The 11,582-nt window shown below is 41.6% G+C and overlaps 1 protein-coding gene across 2 annotated transcripts in view; it reads left to right on the top strand.

Moving 5' to 3' along the window:
• Positions 1–4,997, top strand: part of sema4f (sema domain, immunoglobulin domain (Ig), transmembrane domain (TM) and short cytoplasmic domain, (semaphorin) 4F) — a 119,263-nt gene extending 114,266 nt beyond the window's left edge. For both annotated transcript variants that reach the window (XM_045701591.2, XM_045701592.2), the window contains one exon: positions 1–4,997. This exon is cut by the window's left edge and continues 766 nt beyond it. The gene's annotated coding sequence lies outside the window, so the exon portion shown is untranslated.
• The last annotated feature ends 6,585 nt before the right edge of the window (positions 4,998–11,582 follow it).

Raw genomic sequence — 11,582 nt, 5'->3', positions numbered from 1 at the left:
AGAGAGAGAGAAAGGGTGGGATGAGGAGATAAAACACTTGTGATGTTATACACACACAAAAGCCATACTATTTCTCTCTCTCTCTTTCTCCATCTCTCTCTCTCGCTTTTTCTCTCTCCATCTCTCTATCTCTTTCGCTTTTTCTCTTTCTCCCTCTCGCTGTTTCTCTCTCCCTCTTCTTATTCTCTCTCTCTCTCTCTCTCTCTCTCTCTCTCTCTCTCGCGCTTTTTCTCTCTCTATTTCGCTCTCTCTCCCTCACGACCTCTCTCTCTTTTTTCTCTCAACAACCAATCCAAGTCACAAAGGGGCCCCGGAGCCACACCGCGCCCAGGCAGACTGCACCGATACTGGGCATGATGTGGCGAGAGGTCAGCTTCTTACACCAAACCTCCAGCAGGACACTGAGACTGCTATTAATGAAGGCTGACGTTACATTCCAATAATCTCTCCTTTCTCCCGAAGTGTGCACACTTTTGGGAAAAAGGTAGAAAATCAGGCCACAGCCCTGAAACTATGGATCTGTCTCAGACCTCTCAGATGGACTGTAGTGGCTGAGCTCAGAGGTTAGATTTGATGTTAGAGGTCAACAGTTTAAAGGTCATGATTGAAAAAGAGAGTTCCTAAATATAAAGACATGAACTGGAGATCCAGACGGAACGTTAAGACAAGAAAGACAAGAAAATAAGAAAATTGGAATTCCGGAATTACATTTTGGAAAATTCTGGAATTTTCAGACCGGGGAACATTCCTATTTGGGAAAACTGAGAGGGATTCTGTTATGGCATTTCAGCCTCACCTGATTGAACACCCGCCATTTTGTTTCTCTGAGTGAGGGCCTTTTTCCCAAATAGCACCTACTTTTGACCAGAGCCCTATAGGTCACAAGTAGTGCACTATGTAGGAGATAGGCTGGCATTAGAGACGAAGCCAGGGGTTTCAATCAAAACGTCCTGTATGTTTTTAATAATAATAATAATAATAAAGCCTTTTAATATAATGTAACTAGACGATGTTGTTTTATAGTTACAGTAGAAGTTGGGGATGACTCCATAGAAATAGAATGTTGTTTTTCACAGTACACATTTAGAATTAGTGGTGACTCGAGTAACCCCTGGAGATCCTCGAGTAACCCTTCAGATCCTCGAGTAACCCTTCAGATCCTCGAGTAACCCTGGAGATCCTCGAGTAACCCTTCAGATCCTCGAGTAACCCTTCAGATCCTCGAGTAACCCTTCAGATCCTCGAGTAACCCTTCAGATCCTCGAGTAACCCTGGAGATCCTCGAGTAACCCTTCAGATCCTCGAGTAACCCTTCAGATCCTCGAGTAACCCTTCAGATCCTCGAGTAACCCTTCAGATCCTCGAGTAAACCTTCAGATCCTCGGGTAACCCCTGGAGATCCTCGAGTAACCCCTGGAGATCCTCGAGTAACCCTTCAGATCCTCGAGTAACCCTTCAGATCCTCGAGTAACCCTGGAGATCCTTGAGTAACCCTGGAGATCCTCGAGTAACCCCTGGAGATCCTCGAGTAACCCTGGAGATCCTCGAGTAACCCCTGGAGATCCTCGAGTAACCCTGGAGATCCTCGAGTAACCCCTGGAGATCCTCGAGTAACCCTGGAGATCCTCGAGTAACCCCTGGAGATCCTCGAGTAACCCCTGGAGATCCTCGAGTAACCCCTGGAGATCCTCAAGGAACCATTTTTTGTCAATGGTTCATATTTGCACCTTCGGTTAGTTGAGGGGTTCTTGGAGGGAACCTTTAATAAACATGTGTCAAACTCATTCCACAGAGGATCGAGTGTCTGAGGATTTACGCTCCACCATTGTACTTGATCGATGAATTAAGGTAATTAATTAGTAAGGATCTCCCTTCACCTGGTTGTCCAAGTCTTAATTGAAAAATAATAATAAAAAAAAAATTATAATTATAATTAAAAAACTGCATACACTCGGCCCTCCATGGAATGAGTTTGACACCCCTGCTTTAATGGTTCAATGTAGCAACAGGTTCCTGTAGGAACCGGGAGTGGAGGCGTGACTTAGTAGGGGCGTGGCTTTAAGATCTATCTTTTTTTTGTCCACCTGTGAGAGTAAATGTCATTCCTGTTCATCCGTTCTGTTGTATTGTCATCACATGTTACAGTTGAACACTGACAGTTTTGTAGCTTCAATGAGGCTAACAGAGTTCCTCAACAGCTTTATGCAAATCATCACTTTATTACTGTATGGAATCAGCAATGTTAATATTAGAATATGTAATACACATAAATATTCAAGGAACATGTTAATTTGCAGTGTACAAACTTTACATGATGAACAGGAATGACATTTACATTAACGGGTGATCAAAAATAACTATCTGAAAGCCACGCCTCCAATAAGTCACGCCTCCAATCTGATAGACTGCCACCTCTACAATATATTATTAAAAAGGTTCAAAATGTAATCCCTCCCGTCACAAAAAGTTTGAACCTTTACATATGGGTTCCTCAAAGAACCTTTTCAGAGGGGTTCTTTCAGGAATCTTTTTCAGCTTCAAAGGTTCTTCCAGGCACCTTTTCATCTAAGATTGTACAGTGGAGGTTGGGGAGGAGACCATAGAAGCACAATGACTAAAAAGGACATTCCCCATTCAAATCAATGGGTTTGAAATGGGTGGACCGGCAGCCATTTAACAAGTGGGATTCTATTTCTATGGCAACACTGATGATGTCACAATAGCATAAAACACTGCCGTAGTTGAATGATCATCGGGTTAGAATATGTAGAGCCAGGAGTTTCTCCCGACCAAGTTATCTGCCCAGGAGAAACTATAGGGCGCCTTTTTACAGGCTAGAACCCAGTGTGCGTCCCAATAATAAATACTTTTCTCCTGAACACACGTTCACTACTCCGCACAAATGTAAAAACATTGGATTGGAGGCATGGGCTAGTGTGAGTTTCCATCATATTAGTTCTAAAATAGGACCCATAGATTTTCCTGAGCAGATCATTTGATTCATAGCACCAACAATGCTGCTTTTTAAAGGTGGTTGTGGAGGTGGTTAAAGGTGGTTAACACTGCGCGTGGCGGCTCAATCGTAAATATCCTTTAAAATGCAGATTGGGATTTGGATTGAATCCCGGCCTAAGAAAAAACTCTGATCCCCAAGTATGGCATATGTTGAACACAGGCCTGTGGCAGTCAGTTAGACACAGCCATTCGTTAGCTGATTTTGAGTGACAAACACTGCCATCCAATGGAATGACTGCACACTGTAAAGTGCAACCAACTTTTGAAGGTGAAAGAAACACCAGAATCCTGATTCTGAATAAGAATTTGTTTTTTTAATTCTTGAGAATATTTGGAGAAATATAGCCTAAGTAATATATCTTATAATGACAGGCACTATAGCCACCAATTTGAACAAGAGGAGGGAGTTATACAAAAAGAAGAAAGACAGAAAAGAAAGAAAGAAAAGAAAGAAAGATAAATAGCTAACAGGTTATCTCCAACACTATCCGCCTCTAAGTCTCTGTGTGTCTGTGTTCCAAATCACACCCTATTCCCTTTACAATGCACTACTTTTGACCAGGATCCATAGGGCAAAATGGGTGCACTATATAGGGAATAGGGTGTGATTTGGAAAACACATATGTATGTATAGAGATGAGCAGTGACGCAATGATGCTATGAGCTTGTATGGCCACTGGGTGGCGACGTCATCCAGTCTTTCAGTATCTTCTTCTTCTAGTAGAATCGGTACACAATGGTACATACGTGGAAATGATAGAACTCTACACTTCTCTCTCTCTCTCTGTCTCCCTCTCTCTCTCTCCAGAATATTACCCTCTCTTTGACCTCTTTAAATACGTATGATAAAGATGTACAGTACAGATATGTTGGATTCTAAGGATGCTTCCCAAATTCCGCACTATTCCCTTTGTACTGCACTATATTTGCGCCCTGGTCAAAAGTAGTGAACTATGTAGGGAATAGGGTGCTATTTGGAATACAACCTAAGGATTTATCTTTATAATTTATATACTGTATGATGATTAAAAAAAATTGTACATTTGTTTTGAATACCAGGCTCTAACGTGGTAAACGAACATCCGGGATAATCATATTAGTATGATATGTTCCGTTTGGTATGGTTACATAAGAAAGAAGGTTACTTAAGGCAAAAACGAAAGGAGGATGTTTGGGTGTACATGTAACAGTATAGCTTCCGTCCCTCTCCTCGCCCCTACCTGGGCTCGAACCAGGGACCCTCTGCACACATCAACAACTGCCTCCCACGAAGCATCGTTACCCATCGCTCCACAAAAGCCACGGCCCTTGCAGAGCAAGGGGAACAACTACTTCAAGGTCTCAGAGCGAGTGACGTCACCGATTGAAACGCTATTAGCGCGCACCCCGCTAACTAGCTAGCCATTTTACATTGGTTACATACATATAATACAAACATCTAGCAACCCTAAAGTTGTGTGTTCTAATCTTATCACAGACAACGTTAGCATTTTAGCAACTTTGCAACTACTTACTACTTTTTCACTACTTTGCAACTACTTAGCATGTTAGCTAACCCTTCTCCTAACCCTAACCTTAACCCTTTAACCTAACTCCTAACCTTAACCCTAACCCCTAGCCTAGCACCTACAGTAGGTGACGTTAGTGTTAGCCACCTAGCTTACGTTAGCCACAACAAATTGGAAATCATAACATATAAAATTGAACATTCGTAACATATTGTACGAATTGCAATTCGTAAACACATACAAAATGGATGAAGGACATCCACAAATGAATATATACAGTACCATACCAAATATAACATATCGTACTAATTTGAAGGTCCCGGATTTTTGTTTACAATGTTTCTTCTATCCCAGGTTGTGAATACTCGAGATTATTTGTATGTGGGCAACTGTGTGTGTGTGTGTGTGTGCATGCATGTGTGTGTGTTTGTTTGGATTGTGATGCTTTCTGTAAATTAAAGGTTACTTACAGTACCTCCTATGGCATACTGGTCTGTCTTTCTGTCTGTGTGTCTTACTGTCTGTCTGGCTGGCTGTCCGGCTGTCTGTGTCTGTATGTATTAACCGGTATCTAGGCCGGAAATCAATCCGATCGTGGGTAGTAGAATGCAGCTTTTAATATTCCCACGTTCAGGGAGACTGTATTCACGGTAAACGCTGTATATTCCGGCTCAATCAGGAATTACCTTTCAAAAAATAATTTATCGTCTGTCCAGTGGGCTGCGCTACCGATAGAATCCTGTCCTTTACATTTTATATGAAACGTTTATTTAACCAGGTTAGTCTCGTTGGAATGAACTTCTGTTTCAGACACATATTTTTATATGACATGAAGCATTTTATTTCAGTTGCAATAATAGAACAAAAATAGGCACAATGCACCATGGGTCTTCAAACTTTTCTTGTCCAGGCAAACTGGCGACACAGGGACCCACATCATACGCTAGCAAAAAAAAAAAGAATTCACATGTCTTATCACCAGGTGAATGCTAATGGAAAGTAGAAGTAATCAACATTTTAAAATAAAGAGATTTGATAGGATGTTTTAAAAAATATATATATTTCGACCTCCCCATGTTATAACTGGAAGAAGGTAACTCCAAACACATTTTCACTAAGAGCACTTGTTTAGCTGGTTTAACAAAGGTTAGCCATGTTGTTGGCAAACCTGTATGTCCAAGTCAAGAAATATTACCGGGGGCCAGCTGCACTTGCCGCACTGGTAGCCTATTCACAGCTGCTTTTTCAAAGCCTATGTCAGATACTCCAATGAGAGTAATTTGCTGAATCTTAGGAGTTGCGAAATAAACTTGACATCATTAGAAAAAAGATTTTCTCCTATTTTCTATTGTAAGTACAGTGCATTCAGAAAGCAGTCAGACTCCTTGACTTTTTCCACATTATGTTACGTTACAGCCTTATTCTAAAATGTATTAAATCATTTTTTCCCCTTGTCAATCTACAGACAATACCCCATAATTACATCACAATACCCCATAATTACAAAACAAAAACACAATACTACTGACCACAACTACTGACCACAACTACTGACCACAACCACAAAACTAATAACCACAAATACTGAACCACACACCTACTTTTCAAAACTACTGACCACCACTGACAAAACTACTGACCACAACACACAATTACTGACCATAAATACTGACAACTACACAACTACTGACCACAACTACTGCCCACATCTACTGACCACAACTACTGACCACAACTACTGACCACAACTACACATCTACTGACCACAACTACTGATCACATCTACTGACCACAACACACAACTACTGACCACAACTACACATCTACTGATCATAACTACTGACAACAACCACACGTCTACTGACCACAACTACTGACCACAACTACTGACCACATCTACTGACCACAACTACTGACCCCAACTACTGACCACATCTACTGACCACAACTACTGACCACAACACACAACTACTGACAACAACCACACATCTACTGACCACATCTACTGACCACAAAACCACTGACCACATCTACTGACCACAACTACTGACCACAACTACTGACCACAACCACACATCTACTGACCACATCTACTGACCACAAAACCACTGACCACATCTACTGACCACATCTACTGACCACAACTACTGACCACAACACACAACTACTGACAACAACCACACATCTACTGACCACAACTACTGACCACATCTACTGACCACAACTACTGACCCCAACTACTGACCACAACTACTGACCACATCTACTGACCACAAAACCACTGACCACATCTACTGACCACAACTACTGACCACAACACACAACTACTGACAACAACCACACATCTACTGACCACAACTACTGACCACATCTACTGACCACAACTACTGACCCCAACTACTGACCACAACTACTGACCACAACACACAACTACTGACAACAACCACACATTTACTGACCACAACTACTGACCCCAACTACTGACCCCAACTACTGACCGCAACTACTGACCACAACTACTGACCACAACTACTGACCACAACCACTGACCACAACTACTGACCACAACTACTGACCACATCTACTGACCCCAACTACTGAACCACACATCTACTGACCACAACTACTGACCACAGCTATGCAACTACTGACCACAAATACTGACCACGCAACTACTGACCACAACTATGCAACTACTGACCACAACTACTGACCACAACTACTGCTCTTTCTGCACTAGCTCTGGTTCGCACTAGCTCTGGTCCAGCTCTGGTCTTGGGCGTAGCTAGCTAGCTTTGGTACAGCTCTGGTTCTGGGCGTAGCTAGCTAGCTCTGGTTCACACTAGCTCTGGTCCAGCTCTGGTCTTGGGCATAGCTAGCTAGCTTTGGTACAGCTCTGGTCTTGGGCATAGCTAGCTAGCTTTGGTCCAGCTCTGGTTCTGGGCATAGCTAGCTAGCTTTGGTACAGCTCTGGTTCTGGGCGTAGCTAGCTAGCTCTGGTCTAGCTCTGGTCCTGGGCGTAGCTAGCTAGCTCTGGTCCAGCTCTGGTCTTGGGCATAGCTAGCTAGCTTTGGTCCAGCTCTGGTTCTGGGCATAGCTAGCTAGCTTTGGTCCAGCTCTGGTCCTGGGTGTAGCTAGCTAGCTCTGGTTTGCACTAGCTCTGGTCTAGTGTTGGTTCCATTTTTCTGTGCTCCGTTTTATTTACTTAACAAATAAGGAACACTCAAAATGTGCACTTATAAATCATAACAATTTTAATTAAAATACAGCTGTAGACAGAAGTCAAAGATCAAACATCACATATACAACTGATGTCTCACATGAGTTCTGCCCCATAGGAAAAGTCCAAGTTGCTTTTATCATGCTTGTAGTCAACCCCCTGTGATGTCACTGCATACGTAATTTCCTGCTACTCCTCAGACCAAGCCCATGCATACACAGCTATACAAACTTGCAAGAGATACAATAGTTCCAGTGTTTTCTAAGGCCTCAGCAGTAAATGTCCACTCCCCCAAGTTGCTTTATAGAGGTATGTCTGACTAGCCTCTTACCTCTTCTACTCCCCATGCAGGGTTCTGTGTTTATCACAGACCCCCCCCCCCCCCCCCATTTCTTTATAAGAGGCAGAGACTTAGAAAAGACTGTGGAACAATTCTAAAACTTTACAATGAATATATGTATTGATAATCTGTAGTCTAGGACCCTATAAATGTAGGTCCCATAGCCCCTCCCCTTCTATTAAAACATAAGCATAATCAATTATTATAATACATCAAACATTTGGTGCATCCCCTATCATGACCCCCCAAATTGATCCCATCACTAGTTATGGTCTGTTTTCTAAATTCTAACTACTTAAATGTACATAAATTAGCATATAATAATTTGTATAAAATAACCCACCAACAGTAACTCTTGAACTGTTCAAGCTAGAGGCACCAAATCGACTATCACATGTTCAGGCTTAAAGCATGTCACACAATGTTTCTTCATGGAAAATTACCATCTAGTCTTGGATAATATGCATATATTAGCCATTTCTGAGACTCACCTAGACAGCACCTTCGATGATACAGCAGTAGGAATGAATACAAGGATATAACATCTATAGAAAAGACAGGGGGAGGTTTTGCTCTATATATTCAGAGCCATATTCCTGTGAAGCTCAGAGAGGATCTCATGACAAATGAAGTAGAAGTGCTGTGGTTCCAGGTTCACCTGTCTCATCTGAAGCCTCTTCTTTTAGGGTGCTGCTATAGGCCACCAAGTGCAAACTGTCAGTATCTGGAGAATATGTGTGATAAATCTATTTTCTTGGGGACTTGAATATTGACTGGTTATCATCTAGTCGCCCTCTCAAAATGAAGCCTCTTACTGTAACTAATGCCCGTAACATGACCCAGGTTATCACTCAACCAACTAGAGTACATACCAATAGTGTTGGACCTGTGACATCCACCGTTATTGATTCACTAATGCTGCAGAGCTTTGTTCCAAAGCAATATCAGTTCCCATTGGCTGTAGTGACCATACCATTGTGGCAATAACAAGGACAGCCAGAGTACCAAAGGCAGGGACTAAAGTTATTTTTGATAAGAGTTAATACAAAATGTTTTCTCTGGTATCTTTTGTTGAAGATGTAAAAAATGTAAGGTTGACATACTGTCACTTGAGAAATTTTGTGACAAAATAAATTATAATAAAAAAACTATATAACCAAAGCAATATAAATGACAAACATCTATGGAAAAGAAGTACCTTCAATTAGATTATGGACAGGAAATCCAATTAATCTCCATCATACACTGACGTTAATGGGTCATTTGTCATAAAACCTTTTGATATAGCCAATCATTTCAATGACTATTTCACCGGTAAAGTGGACCACCTGAGAAGTGGTCCTCTTCTGAACCATAGGACCATGCCTCAGGATACCTGGCCTGATGATTCCTTGCTGTCCCCAGTCCACCTGGTTGTGCTGCTGCTCCAGTTTCAACAGTTCTGCCTGCGGCTATGGAACCCTGACCTGTTCACCAGACGTGCTACCTTGTCCCGGACCTGCTGTTTTCGACTCTCTCTCTACCGCACCTGCTGTCTCTAACTCTGAATGATCGGCTATGAAAAGCCAACTGACATTTACTCCTGAGGTGCTGACCTGTTGCACCCTCTACAACCACAGTGATTATTATTATTTGACCCTGCTGGTCATCTATGAACATTTGAACATCTTGGCCATGTTCTGTTATAATCTCCACCCGGCACAGCCAGAAGAGGACTGGCCACCCCTCATAGCCTGGTTCCTCTCTAGGTTTCTTCCTAGGTTTTGGCCTTTCTAGGGAGTTTTTCCTAGCCAGCGTGCTTCTACATCTGCATTGCTTGCTGTTTGGTGTTTTAGGCTGGGTTTCTGTATAGCACTTTGTGACATCGGCTGATGTAAAAAGAGCTTTATAAATACATTTGATTGATTTATTGATTGATTGAAATGACATTGAACAGTGAACCATCATTTGTGTATTGAAGATATAACCATGAAAGAGAGTGATAGCTAGTTTGAATTTGGTTAAGTTTGTGTGGAAGAAGTGGAAAAACTATTGTTATCCATCAATAATGATCAGCCAGCAGATATAGACAACCTAGATGGGAAACTATAGAGAATAGTAGCAGACTGTATTGCCACCAGATATAGACAACCTAGATAAGAAACTATTGAGAATGGTAGCAGACTGTATTGCCTCCAGATATAGACAACATAGATGGGAAACTACTGAGAACAGTAGCAGACTGTATTAACACCAGATATAGACAACCTAGATGAGACACTATTGAGAATGGTAGCAGACTGTATTGCCACCAGATATAGACAACCTAGATGAGACACTATTGAGAATAGTATCAGACTGTATTGCCTCCAGATATAGACAACCTAGATGGGAAACTATAGAGAACAGTAGCAGACTGTATTGCCTCCCCTATTTGCCATGTCTTTAACCAAAGCCTAAAGGTAGTGTTTGTGTCCACAGGCGTGGAAGAAAGCTAACAGCCGCCCAATCAGTTTGCTGACTGTTCTTAGTAAACGGACAGAGAAGATTGTGTTTGGACAAATACAATGCTTTTCAGCATGCATATACAGTGCCTTGCAAAAGTATTCATCCCCCTTGGCGTTTTCCCTATGTTTTTGCATTACAGCCTGTAATTTAAATGGATTTTTATTTGGATTTCATGAAATGGACATACACAAAATAGTCAAAATTGGTCAAGTGAAAAAAAAAATAAAACTTGTTTAAAAATGTTTATTTTTTAAAAAATACGGAAAAGTGGAGCATGCATATGTACTTACCCCCTTTGCTATGAAGCCCCTAAATAAGATCTGATGCAACCAATTACCTTCAGAAGTCACATAATTAGTTCAATAAAGTCCAGCTGTGTGCAATTTAAGTGTCACATGATCTGTCACATGATCTCAGTATATATACACCTGTTCTGAAAGGCCCCAGAGTCTGCAACACCACTAAGCAAGGGGCAATACCAAGCAAGCGGCACCATGAAGACCAAGGAACAGTCGAAACAGGTCAGGGACAACGTTTTGGAGAAGAACAGATCATTGTTGGGTTATAAAAAAATATCTGAAAGTTTGAACATCCCACGGACCACCATTAAATCCATTATTAAAAAATGGAAACAATATGGCACCACAACAAACCTGCCAAGAGAGGGCCGCCCACCAAAACTCAGGGACCAGGCAAGGAGGGCATTAATCAGAGAGGCAACAAAGAGACCAAAGATAACCCTGAAGGAGCTGCAAAGCTCCACAGCGGAGATTGGAGTATCTGTCCATAGGACCACTTTAAGCTGTGCACTCCACAGAGCTGGGCTTTACAGAAGAGTGGCCAGAAAAAAGCCATTGCTTAATTAAAGAAAAATAGTTATGCATGCTCAAGTTTTCTGTTTTTTTGTCTTATTTCTTGTTTGTTTCACAAAAATATTTTGCATTTTCAAAGTGGTAGGTATGTTGTGTAAATCAAATGATACAAACCCCCAAGAAATCAATTTTAATTCCAG

The sequence above is a fragment of the Salmo salar genome, chromosome 18 (genome assembly GCF_965601325.2).
Source record: "Salmo salar chromosome 18, fSalSal1, whole genome shotgun sequence".
Classification (NCBI taxonomy): domain Eukaryota; kingdom Metazoa; phylum Chordata; class Actinopteri; order Salmoniformes; family Salmonidae; genus Salmo; species Salmo salar.
The sequence above is the reverse complement of the archived record's forward strand: the minus strand, read 5'-3'. Positions and strand labels throughout refer to the sequence as shown.